The sequence below is a fragment of the Pleurodeles waltl genome, chromosome 8, assembly GCF_031143425.1.
Source record: "Pleurodeles waltl isolate 20211129_DDA chromosome 8, aPleWal1.hap1.20221129, whole genome shotgun sequence".
Classification (NCBI taxonomy): domain Eukaryota; kingdom Metazoa; phylum Chordata; class Amphibia; order Caudata; family Salamandridae; genus Pleurodeles; species Pleurodeles waltl.
This window is the reverse complement of record NC_090447.1, coordinates 648,689,914-648,703,390: the sequence shown is the minus strand read 5'-3', so window position 1 is coordinate 648,703,390 and position 13,477 is coordinate 648,689,914.

Genomic DNA, 13,477 nt, shown 5'->3' with positions numbered 1-13,477 from the left:
ACCGGTGAAATTGGATTTAATATTACTATTTTATAAATGCCACTTTTAGAAAGTGAGCATTTCTTTGCATTTAAACTTTTCTGTGCCTTACAATCCACGTCTGGCTAGGTTACTTGACAGCTCCCTTGTGCATTTCACTCAGACAACCCCAGACTCAGGATGCTCAGTCACACCTGCACACATCTGCATACTGAATGGGTCTTCCTGGGCTGGGAGGGTGGAGGGCCTGACACTTACATTTGAAAGGACAGTGGCCTGCCCTCACACAATGGACTGCCAACCCCCCCTACTGGGTCCCTGACAGACAGGATGGAACTGAAAGGGGACCTGGTGCACTTCTAAGCCACTCTTTGAAGTCACCTCCACTTCAAAGGTACATTTGGGTATTTAAACAGGGGCACTGACCCTACCAACCCAAACACTTCTGAACAATATACCACTGGTGAAGAAACTCTGAACCAGACCCTGCAACCTGCCAAGAAGAACTGCCTGGCTGCCCAAAGGACTCACCTGACTGCTTTTCTGCAAAGGACTACTGCCCTGCTGTAGCCCTGCTGCCTTGCTGTCCTCTGGCTCTGCTGAGAAGTGTTCTCCAAGTGCTTGGGTAGAGCTTGCCTCCTGTTCCTTGAAGTCTCAGGACCAAAAAGACTTCATCCTGCAATGAACTCCTTGTGCAGTGAAAATTCGATGCCCAGCCTGCCAGAAACGATGCACAGACTGCATCACAGTAAGAAAATCAACGCACGCCGAACTGGAACGACGCAGTCTGGCTCCCCGAAAGGAGATCGACGCAGCACCAGCGTTGTGACCAGAACTTCGACGTAAGGCCCACTGGAGCGACGCAAGGCCAAGCCGGAACGACGCAGTCCGACTTCCTGCGAGAAGAATCAATGCAGCGCCTGCTGTGCCACAGGAATTTCCATGCATTGCCCACTGGATCGACACAGCTCCTGTGACTTCGTCCTTCATGCCCAGGATTTATATGCATCTTCCTTGGGGTGTCCGAAAACCCCACAAGCCGAATAGGATCCAAGTCTGTGCACCGGAAACCGACGCACACCTCCCCATTTTCCACACATCTCCTCCTCTGCAGTCCCTTGCGGAGAATTTGAACACAAACAGGTACTTTGTGCTTGAAAGAGACACTTGGTGCTTTTTAAAGAAAGGGCTCTTTTTATCATTCTCCGAAGTGATATTTTAACTTGTACTTATTGAATCTTGATCGTTTTGACCTGCATTTATCCAGATAAATATTCTATTTTTTTCTAAACAATGTGTGGTGTATTTGTGTGGTGCTATACTGTGTTATTGCATGATTTATTGCACAAATACTTTACACATTGCCTTCTAAGTTAAGCCTGACTGCTCAGCGCCAAGCTACCAGAGGGTGGGCACAGGATAATTTGGATTGTGTGTGGCTTACCCTGACTAAAGTGAGGGTCCTTGCTTTGACATGGGGTAACCTGACTGTAAACCAAAGACACCATTTCTAACACTATAATATGGCTCAGTAGTCAAAGTTTTTGTCCGGACACTCTTTTGTCACCATCATTCTTTCATACAAAACATTGTAAACAACCAATTAAATTAAAAAGGCACCACCTTGTTACAACAAGACATGTCAATACATGAATACTGCAGTGTTGACTCGACTTACTTGCTATCAGAATTTATCAGCTCTTTACTTCAAACATTTAAACATTACCTGGTAATATCTGCTTCAACATATCATCCATTCTAGACATTGTTGCGCTGGCCAAAGTAAAATAACCCAAGTTGAACCTCAGGTCTAGGGTGCGAAGGATTCTTTTCGGCTCTGCCAGAAACATGTCAACTGAAACTTGGGACAGCAGTCTAAACCAGTCTAAAGAAAACAGTGTTAATTGCAAAAAACAAAAAAAAGGGTAACAGAAAGCCACTGAAAGAGCCAAATGCATTCATGAGCCACCAAATCAAACAAAATATCTTTTCAACCTCTACCAGGAAGTTTCCAAACCAGTTACCACATACAGCAATCTTTGCACATTTGAGCGACATTGCAAATACCTTTTTATGACTTTCCATCTAAAATTACCAAAATCAGTGATATCATCATGATAGCAATTGATGTCTTTCCCTCTCATTCAATCACCTCAACTCCATTCAGTTGAGGTCAACTCCAGACAGGATGGAACTGAAAGGGGACCTGGTGCACTTCTAAGCCACTCTTTGAAGTCTCCCCCACTTCAAAGGCACATTTGTATATATAAACAGGGCCTCTGCCCCAACTAACTCAGACACTTCCTTGAGAAGAAACTTGTAACCAGAACCTGCATCCTGCCAAGAAGAACTGCCTGGCTGCCCAAAGGACTCACCTGACTGCTTTCTGTGAAGGACTGCTGCCTTTGTGTTGTCCTGCTGCCTTGCTGCTCTCTGGCTGAGGTAAAGAAGTGCTCTCCAAAGGCTTGGATAGAGCTTGCCTCCTGTTCCCTGAAGTCTCATGAACAAAAAGACTTCATCTCTTCAAGAAGGACTGTTTGTGTAGCGAAATTCGACGCACAGCCTGCCAGAAACAACGCACAGCCTGCACCACTGCGAAAATGTCACCGCACGCTGAACCGGAACGACACAGCCTGACTTCGCAATGAGAAGATCGACGCAGCACCAGCGTAGTGACTGGAAATTTGACACACGGCCCACTGGATTGACGCATAGCCGAGCCGGAATGACACAGCCCGACTTCGACGCAGCACCTGCCGTGTTGTAGAAAATTCGATGCAACGCCCACTGAATCGACGCAGCTCCTTTGACTTCGTCCTGACCAGCGCATGAAATCCACGCACCGTCCCCGGGGCGTCTGAAAACCCCGCAACCCGAAGAGGATCCACGACCGAGTGCCGGAAATCGATGCACAGCCGTCCCTGCGTGGAAAAAACGACTCAGCGCCGTGTACTGCCCAAGAAATCAATGCACACCCCTTTGTTTCCACGCTTCTCCGCCTCTGCGGCCCTTTGCAGAGATTTTTCACACAAACCAGGTACTTTGTGTTTGAAAGAGACTTTGTTTGCTTTTAAAAGTCTTAAAGACACTTTATATCACTTTTCAGTTATATCTCTACATCTACTTATTGCTTCTTTGATTGTTTTGACCTGCATTAAACCAGATACATAATATATATTTTTCTAAACACTGTATGGTGTAGTTTTGTGGTGCTATATTGTGTTATTGTATGATTTATTGCACAACTACTTTACACATTGCCTTCTAAGTTAAGCCTGACTGCTCAGTGCCAAGCTACTAGAGGGTGGGCAAAGGATATTTTGGATTGTGTGTGACGTACCCTGACTACAGTGAGGGTCCTTGCTTGGACAGGGGGTAACCTGACTCCCAACCAAAGACCCAATTTCTAACATTGGTGGCAATGGTGGGATAGGACTTATATTTGTGCAGTGACCTACAGTAGCTAAGTATTTCACTACCTACCCACAGTTGAAGGTCAACTTGATATGTATCCCTTTTTTGCAATTGTGTATTTCCTGTCAATTTTTTGACCAAAATCTTCACTCAAGATGTTTCAGGCTGGGACTCAAGCAGGAGATTTTGACCTGGCCCTGTTGGAGACATATACTGTCAAACAGCTGAAAGGGTTCTGCAGGGATGTAGGAGTACCTACCCAAGATGCCTCCAGAAAGGAAGAATTTCAAATGGCGCTGAGGGCCTGGGCTGAAGCCCATTCAGAGGAGGATGCTGAGGAGGAGGAGCCAGAAGATGGCTCCCAGAGGATGTTTTGCCATCAGTGGATGATGTTACCACTGCACCAGTGCCCCCTGCCAAACCTGGGAGCAGTGTCTCTGATCAAGCCCTGACCGCAGAGGAAAGGAGAGAGGAGAGAGAATTTCAGTTGCAAATGGCAAGGCTAAAAGTTGAGGCTCAACAGGAAAAAAGGAGAGCAGAGAGAGAAGCCAAGCTAGCTGAGGCTGAAAGAGCAGCCAAACAGATTGAAGCTGAGAGAGCTGAAGCTGCAGCTGAGAAAGCCTTGGCTGAGAAAAAAACTTTTGTTGGCTCATGAACTGAGACTCAAGGAGCTGGAGATCAAGGCGAGACAGTCTGAGTCCAGCAATGATGGTGGAAGCAGACATGCAGCATATGTTGGGGAAAAATAGATTTGTGGTGCCAATTTATGTGGTGGGAGATGACATTGAAAAGTGGTTGGCTGCCTATGAAGTTGGACTAAGGGCCAATGGGACCTCTGAGGAGCAATGGAGGGGTGGCCTTGTGGTTTTATGTACCATCAGTGGGGAGGGACATACTTCTTATACTAGCTCCACTTGATCAGAATGTCTATGCACTCATCAAAGCCGCTTTACTGGCCAAGTTTGGGCTGACCCCTGAGAAATACTTTCAGAGGTTTAGGGACAGCAGCAAACTTTCCACACAAACTTGGGTAGATTGTTATGATTTCTCCAATAAGGCACTGAATGTATGGGTGCGGGCAGCAAAGTAGATGATTACAAAGGGTTATATGACTTGATTCTGAGAGAGCATATGCTCAGTATTTCTTTTACAGAGTTGCACCAGCACTTAGTAGATAGTAAGCTGACTGATCCCAGGAAGCTTGCTGAGGAGGCAGACCTCTGGGTTAGCACCAGAGTGTCCAAGAAGGCATCTGGCGGGGACACCCACAAAGGTGGTCAGGGTTCCCTACAGAAGAAAGAGGGGGGAGAAAAACTTAAAGATAAGGAGTTCTCAAAAGGCCCTCAAAAGAATTCCCAAGGGGGGTGGTGGTAACCATTCCTCTTCTAGATTTGGGAAGAAGCCAGGGTATTTTGATAGAACATTAGGGAAATTCATCCCCAAATGCTTAGAGTGCTACCAGCATGGACACTCTAAGGCCGACTCCCAGTGTTCCAAGAGAGCACAGTCTACCACTGAACAGACACCTGGGTTGGCTAGTGTAGGGCTTGGGGGGGAGACAGTCCCAGTTAGCCTTGGGGGGCAGGCAGAGGTTTCCCTAGTGTCCCTGGGAGAAAGAGAGATGGTGCCTAAAGCCTACATGCCAGAAAATACTTTAAAGTATAGGCAGTGGGTCACCATTGATGGGCAAAGGGTGGAGGCTCTGCGTGACACAGGAGCCAGTATGACTACTGTCAAGAATCAGCTGTTGTCAGCAGAGCAGATAGTCCCTAATACATTCTACCAGGTCATAGTCGCTGACAATCGTGAGAGTCACCTACTGGTGGCTCTGGTTCCCTTTGAGTGGGGGGTCTCTGATACTCTGAAAGTAGCTGTGAGTCCTGCCATGCCTGTAGATTGTATGTTAGGCAATGATATTGAGCATACTGCCTGGAAGGAGGTAGAGCTCAGATCCCACCTGAAGATGTTAGGTTTGCCTGAGTGGGTCTGCATGACCACACGGTCCATGGCAGCCCGGGAAGGGAGTCAAGGGTGTCTGGAGCCTGGAACAATGGCCCAGCCAGCTGCAAAGAGCAAGGGCAAGAGGCACGGGAAACCCGCCTCAGATGTTCCCACAATGGTGGACAGGGGCCCTGAGGAGGAGGAGGCCCCTGAGCAACTGGGGAGGACATAGCTGACCTGGATAACCTGTCTGAACATGCTAGCTGGCAAGTAGAGGGTGGGCCAACCAGGGCAGAATTCTACAAGGCACAGAAGGAATGCCCCACCCTTGAGGGTCTGAGGCAACAGGCCACAGCCCAATCCGCAGATGACGCCTCTGGCACTTACCATATTTACTGGGAGAATTATCTCCTTTACAGTGAGCCTAAGGTTGTGGGCACTGGGGCAGCACGTGTGCTAGTGGTCCCCCGGTGTTACTGAGCCTTCCTACTGGGTCTGGCTCACAACATTCCCCTGGCAGGACATCTGGGCCAAAACAAGATCTTTAACAGGATTGCCACCCAGGTCAATTGGACCAGAATGAAGTTAGCCTCAGATAATTTCTGCAGAGCTTGCCCCACCTGCCAGGCTAGTGTGAAGACAGGGAAAAATCATAAAGCTCCCTTGATCCCACTCCCTGTCGTTGGCACCCCCTTTGAAAGCTCCCAAGACACCTCCCCAGGATGTGGTCAGCTACATGCTGGCCCTCCGCAACCAAACCCAATGCTTCTGAAAGCAGGCCAAGAGTAACCTCAAGGCCAGTCAAGAGGTGATGAAGGAATGGTATGACCAAAAGACCACTCTTGTTGACTTCTCACCTGGAGAGAAGGTTTAGGTGATGGAGCGAGTAGATCCTAGGGCTCTCCAGGACCGCTGGACTGGCCCATTTGAGATTAAAGAGCGTAAGGGAGAGGCCACTTACCTAGTGGACCTCAAGAGCCCTAGGCACCCCCTAAGGGTCCTCCATCACAACAGACTCAAACCTCACTTTGAGAGGTCTGAGGTCAGTATGCTCCTGGTCACAGATGAGGGCATGGAAGAGGACAGTGAACCTCTCCCCGACCTCCTTTCTACCAAAGAAGGTGATGGGTCAGTGGAAGGTGTCATTCTCTCTGACTCCCTGACTCTAGATAGGGAGGAGACTGCTATGTGTTGTTAGAGCAGTTACCTTCCCTGTTTTCCCTTACTCCTGGGTGTTGGAAAATGGTTTATTGGTAAGGGCAGGTAGGTACCTATACCTAGCAACAAGCCACTAACCTCCACCTAGGTACAGTTAGGTCTCAGTAAATTAATCCCAGCTCAACCCTTGGTAGCTTGGCAACGAGCGTCAAGGCTTAACTTAGGAGACAGTGTGTAAAGCATTCAAATATCACAAAACAGTAATTAAATAAAACACAGGAAACAGTTTAAAAATCCAAAACCAATTTATAAAAATAGTTTATATTTTTATCTTTAAAATGACACAAAAACTATTAAAATTGGTTCAGGGGAACCGGAGATATGAATTTTTAAAGAATTATTATTTTTCTAGCGCTTAGAAACAAAAAGCGCCAATCGGGTCATCTGGTTGCACCTCGACCGGGGCAAAGTAAAAGTTTCAGGCCGACCGCGATGGAGCCCTGCTCGGCTACAAGTCGCGGGAGGCCTCGGTTAAAAAGTTACCTTCTGACTTAGGGGGTTATTCTAACTTTGGAGGAGGTGTTAATCCGTCCCAAAAGTGACGGAAAAGTGACAGATTTACCACCAGCCGTATTACGAGTCCATTATATCCTATGGAACTCGTAATACGGCTGGTGGTATATCCGTCACTTTACCGTCACTTTTGGGACGGATTAACACTCCTCCAAAGTTAGAATAACCCCCTTAGTCTTTATTTTGAAGTTTTTCTTCACCGGGACGAACCTGCCAGTTGAATCCGACCTCCTGGAGCCCTTGTCCAGATACGCGATGTGGGTTTCCTCGGTGGAGATTTTTACCTTCGGACTTAGTCGTTTTTTCGAGATGAAAATCCTTTGACCGGGGTAAACCTGGATCTTGATCCGACGTCCGTGGAGCCCTTCTCGGATACGATGGCTGGGAGGTCCCGGTCAACTTTTTACCTTCGGACTTAGGGGGTGATTCTAATTCTGGCGGGCGGCGGAGGCCGCCCGCCAGAATTCCGCCCCCATAATACCGCTCCGCGGTCAGAAGACCGCGGAGGGTATTATGAGTTTTTCCCTGGGCTGGCGGGCGGTCTCCAAAAACCGCCCGCCAGCCCAGGGAAAAACTCCCTTCCCACGAGGATACCGGCTCGTAATCGAGCCGGCGGAGTGGGAAGGTGCGACGGGTGCAGTAGCACCCGTCGCGTATTTCAGTGTCTGCAAGGCAGACACTGAAATACCTTGCGGGGCCCTCTTACGGGGGCCCCTGCCGTGCCCATGCCATGGGGGATTCTGAGGGCAGCGGTAAACCGGCGGGAGACCCTTTACCTTTTCTGACCGCGGCCAAAGCGCCGCGGTCAGAATGCCCTGCGGGGCACCGCCGGCCTGTCGGCGGTGCTCCCGCCGACCCTCGCCCCGGCGGTCGAAGACCGCTGGGGTTAGAATCAGCCCCTTAGTCTCTTTTTCGGAGGTTTTTCTTTACCGGGACGAACCACCAAGTCAGGCCGGGTCGGGGTTGAGGCAAGCCGGCTAGAATTTCCGCGGCGGGTCGGTCCCTCTCTGGAGCTTTTTTTCAAAAATTCTCAAATCTTTTCCAAACTTCTGGGGCTTCACCCAGATGTTCTTTTAAGGTTCTTTTGGGGTCCACAGCTCACCCCAAGGGTCCAGAAGTTCTGTGATGGTCCTTGGGGGGTGCAGACTTCAACTCCCAGAATGCACCTGGCGCAAACTCCTTTTTGGCCACTGGACAGTGGTCAGCTGGTCACTTTTCAGGAGTTGGTGCAGGGGGACTCTGGATAGCTATTTTTCACCTGTAGCAAACAGGGAGTCCGTCCTTGAACCAGTTGAAGCCAGGCAAAGTCCTTCTTGTGGTGAAGCCCAAGTGTGCAGCTGGTGCAGTCCTTCTGAGTGCAGGTTCCAGGTGCAGGCCAGGGGTCCAGCAGGGCAGTCCTTCTTCTCCTTTAGTTCTTTTCTTGTTGAAATCTGGTAGGGATCTGAGGTGTGGGGGCAGGTCTGCCAGTTTTATCCTTGATCCTGGGTGAAAAGCAGGGGGGTCCTGGTTCTCCAATCAGGTACAGGGTCGTCCCCCTGTGATGACCACTTCCTGGGAAGTGTGACAAAAATCCATCCCAGTGGGCAACATTCTCTAAAAATCCAACATGGCTGAATCTGATTTTTGGAGGTTACATCTGGCTGAGCCCACCCACTGGTGTGGCTAAAAATCATAACCACACCCCTCTCCTGCCCTCTCCTAATCTAATCAAGGGGGCACCTAGCTGTCTGGGGTTGCAGGATGTGGGGGTGTTGCTGGTTGCTCCAAATGTCCTTCTCTGCCTTTGAAGACCAGTTTGGCAGCCCTCCCCCTTCCTGCCTCACCATCTGCTGAGGGGAGATTTTCTCCCACAAGCACATTCCTTTGTGTGAAGCCAGGCCACTTCACACCTCATCAAGGCAGCTCTGCTAAGCTGCTGCAGGCTGGCCAATCAGAGCACAGCAGCAAAAACAATGCAGGGCTGAAATTGGCAACTTTTTAGGTAAAGTCTATAACTCTTTACCTGAACAAGTTATATTAAATCCCACAACTGGAAGTTGTGGGATTTATTACAACAATTAATTTGATACCAAATTCTTGGTATGCATCTTTTAAGGAGACTTTAAAATTTAAAACAAAGTCTCCCCATTCTAGCCTATGAAGGCCATTTACTTCAATGAGGGAAAAACGAATTTGGCTGTTATTACCTCACCAGGGTTTATAAATCTATTTTTATAAAGTCCCTGCTTATAGTTACATGGCACCCAGCCCTAGGGGCACATAGGGCACACCTTAGGGGTGACTTATATGTAAAAATAAGGTAGTTTAAGACTTTGGAAGTACTTTTAATTCCAAAGTCGAATTTGCATATAACTTTAATTTAAAAGCAGCCAGCAAGGCAGGCCTGCCTTTAAAATGACACTGGGCACCTCAGCAGTGCACCCAGGTGTGCACCACCTATGCTGTGGTCCCTAAACCTACATGCCCTACCATATACTAGGGACTTATAGGTAGGTTAACTTAGCCAATTATAATTAGCCTAATTTGCATATTGATTTTACACAGAGCACAGGCCCTGGGACTGGTTAGCAGTACCCAGGGCGCCATCAGAGTCAGGAAAACACCAGCATAAAGTGGAAAATGGGGGCAAAAAGTTAGGGGGCCTCTGCAATCAGCCCTGTTTTCTCACACTGGGGTTATCCATCTATGTGTCCATGATATTGACATGGGAGACAGTCCCCCTGTGAAGAATAACATTTACAGGTTGTAGGATAAGGTGAAGGCCAGCATCAAGGAGGAGGCCTCCAAGATGTTCACCTTAGGGGTTATTGAGAAATCCAGTAGTCCCTGTCCCAGCCCTGTGGTGCTGGTTCCTAAGGCTGCTGACCCCGGTGCGAAGCCAGAACTCCGGTTCTGTGTGGACTACCGGGGTCTCAACTCAGGCACATGGACTAAAGCTCACCCCATCCCCCGAGCCGATGAGCTTGTTGACAGGCTAGGCGCTGCCAAGTTCCTGAGTACGTTTGATCTTACATCAGGGTACTGGCAGATCGCCATGACTGAGGGGGCTAAAGAGAGATCTGCATTTCCACACCTGATAGCCATTACCAGTGCCGGGTGATGCCCTTTGGGTTGAAAAATGCCCCCGCTACCTTCCAATGGTTTGTTAACGGGGTCTTAGCTGGCAAGGATGCCTAAAGCGCAGCCTACCTAGATGACATTGCCGTCTATAGTTCCAGCTGGGAGGAACACCCGCTCCACCTCAAGGAGGTGCTTCAGGCTCACCAACAGGAAGGCCTGACCATCAAGGCCAGTAAGTGCCAGATTGGGAAGGGTTCTGTGGTGTGCTTGGGACACCTAGTAGATGGTGGCAAGGTGCAGCCACTCCAGGCCACGATTGAAACGATCAAGGCCTGGCAACCACCTAGAACACAGACTGAAGTGAGAGCCTTTTTAGGCCTCACTGGATATTACCGCAGATTCGTCAAGGGCTTTGGTACCATTGTGTCACCCTTGACAGAACTTATTTCCAAAAAGCAACCTAGGTTGGTGAATTGAACAGAGGCCTGTCAGAAAGCCTTTGATTCTCTGAAGGAAGCCATGTGCAAACTTGAACCCCCAAAAATTACTTTGAGCAGGCATTAAAAATGATGCCAAAACTGGAACAGTAAAATCTTGTAGATTTCACTGCACCATTTTTGCAGGCCTCCTAGTGCCGGAACGCCCCCTTGTATACATTATGCCTGGCACAGGCATAATGTGGAGCAAGGGGGTGCGAAGTGGCACAATGTGAGCATTGCGCCACTTTGTAAATACGGCACAGCAAAAAAGCTTTCATAACACCACATTAGCATTAAAAAAATTATGTTAATGTGAAGCAGGAAGGCACTAGAGGCTTGTAAATATGCTCCAGAGATTCTTTTGGTCAGAGACTATGAGCCCAATCACTACGGTTTCATTACCCAGAAAGCCGCTGAACAACTGTTGATTTCTCACTAAAAGGAACACATTTAGGAAATCAGTTTGACACTGAAATCACCTTCCCCATGAACTCAGAGCAGGAGTACACTCTTTGAACATGTAACCCTCTGTTTTGTGTAAACCTTCCACTACTTCATACTATTATCCGAATCAAGCAGATGAGAGCCCTCGTCTTGGCATGTTTCAACCAGTGCAGCATTATGAACTGTTGTCTAAAAACGTATTCCCATGCTTCAAAGATTTAACAAGCAGGCAGCTGGAATGTGTCTTAAACTCTGAAAGTGGGACCACATCTCATCTGCCAATAAAGTACTCTACAAGCCCCCAGTCAATGTCTGGACTAAGGGGCAATTATCATGCAGCGTAGCAAGTCACCTTGCTGCGCTGCATTATATGGAAAGGGCAAGTATGGGCAGTACTTAACACTGCATGGTGCATTTCTGTCTTTTCCTTGCTGTGGTTCACAATGTACTGACAAGTGCCAACGCAGTCACTCTTGCACCATGCAAACAATCCTGTCGGCAATGCAGGTACCATGGTGCAAGGGTGCCTGTGTTGCAGACCACATTGTTTTTGTTAAGGAAGGGGCACCCTCCTGCATAAAACAATCCTCAGAGGCATTTTCCTCTTTCTATGTGTGCTGCAAATATATATTTCCTTGTTACGTCTCATCTGCGGAGGCGGAGGATTTTGACGCATTCCCAGGTCTACTAGTAATGATAAATATGAGAATGTGCCAAAGTTCATGGGTGAATGCATGGGAACACCTACCCTCCACCCATGGAAAACTTTCCTAGGGCAGAGTAAGGCAATGCAGTGATTTGTTCTGTGTTGTGTTACTCTAGATTTATCAAGCCAGGCAAGGCCACGCAAGGTTCCCTTGAGAGGCTTCATAAATCTAACTTGTGTTGCTCTTAGCCCATTGCGTGGTGCAAGAGTGATGCAAGCCCCTAAATGTGTTCGTTCTATTCAGCACAGACAAAGTATACTGGAGCAAAAGATACCAGTCCCTGCAGACACTGACAGATGCCATGGCATTGTCTGTCAACCTGGTCAACAACTAATCCTGCTGGTGTGTGAAACACAGAAGCAATTCATGGGCAAAGACTCCTTAAAGCATTTATCCAAACTAGAAGAAGTTCAGAAAGACCTTTTAAAATTTTCCCTCATATTAACTCATTATATATTAGGGGTCAGAAATTAATAATTTAGACTTGTATATCCCCCTTGAGTCATCAAGCTGGACTACGTTATTATTCTCCGCAGTGCACTAAAATAAAGAAAAGAGATGCACTGCTTTCTAAAACGTTTTTTAAGTAAAATATATGTCATGGCAGGGATAGTTAAAATATTGTCTGGAGTGCCCACTGAATGTCAGAGATGGGAACTGTTGCACCAGTAACAGCCCGATAGCTGTCAAAAATGTATTTAATATGTCAATATGGGGCACTATTATGTAGGGGTACCCACTCTGTTTAAAAAAATATACAACACAACTGAAACCCTCAAACATCCCACAAATCACCTCTTTCTCTCACTAAGTGCTTAAAAGCTAATGCATTTTGTGGTGTGTGCTATATAAATAGGTATGAGTCATAGTCACAGATGGGGCAAAAAATGGCCATATTAAGTCAAGTATTAGATAATATTAAGCCATGGATGCCACCAAGATAGTAATTATAGGCTACTATCATGCAAAGGTTAGCCAAGCATCCACAATATGCCAGGGCCAAATCATGTCAGAGTCACCATCAATCTGTTTAGTGTGTTTAGTGTGTAGGACATTACCTCCATCTCCTCCTACTACCCAGGGCTTGGAATTCCTCTGGTATTCACCCCCAGAGTGGTTCCCTTTTCAGGCCTCCACCTCAGGCTGCCAGTAAAGAGCTTACCATGCAGTCTGAGGCATTTTATTATTTGAAATGACAATCAGAGTGCTATGTGTGCTAATGCCATTGCAACTGAAACTAAAAGCAGCCAAAACTATAGTATTAGGTACTTTCAGTATGGCCAGTGCTGGGCGTTCAGCTTAGCACCTTCAGTACTGGATACTAAGGGAGCAGTTCTGCTGTTAGGTGGTACTTCTCCCTCATAGGTTTGTTCTTAGGGATCAACATAGGAGGTTGATAGCTGAGCAAGAATCTACCAAGTAAAATAAAGGGGGAATCAGCTCCATCGGTACGGCCAATCGTTCCCCCATATCTGGGTTATGGCAGGTTTTTCTGCGCCTGTGGGAAGATTAGTGTTTACCTTCAGTATGCTCCTACTTAGGGACTGTGGTCCATTAGAGATTGTATTTATAAAATGAATGGAATGGAGGGCTAATCCATACTGCATTGGGCCACATATTCCAACCCAGGGCACATAGAGCCTTTCTGAACTTCTTGTAGAGCCATCCCTGAATATTCCTGCCCAAGAAAGTGGCAAAAATTTCCAGTACAAATCAGAGTAT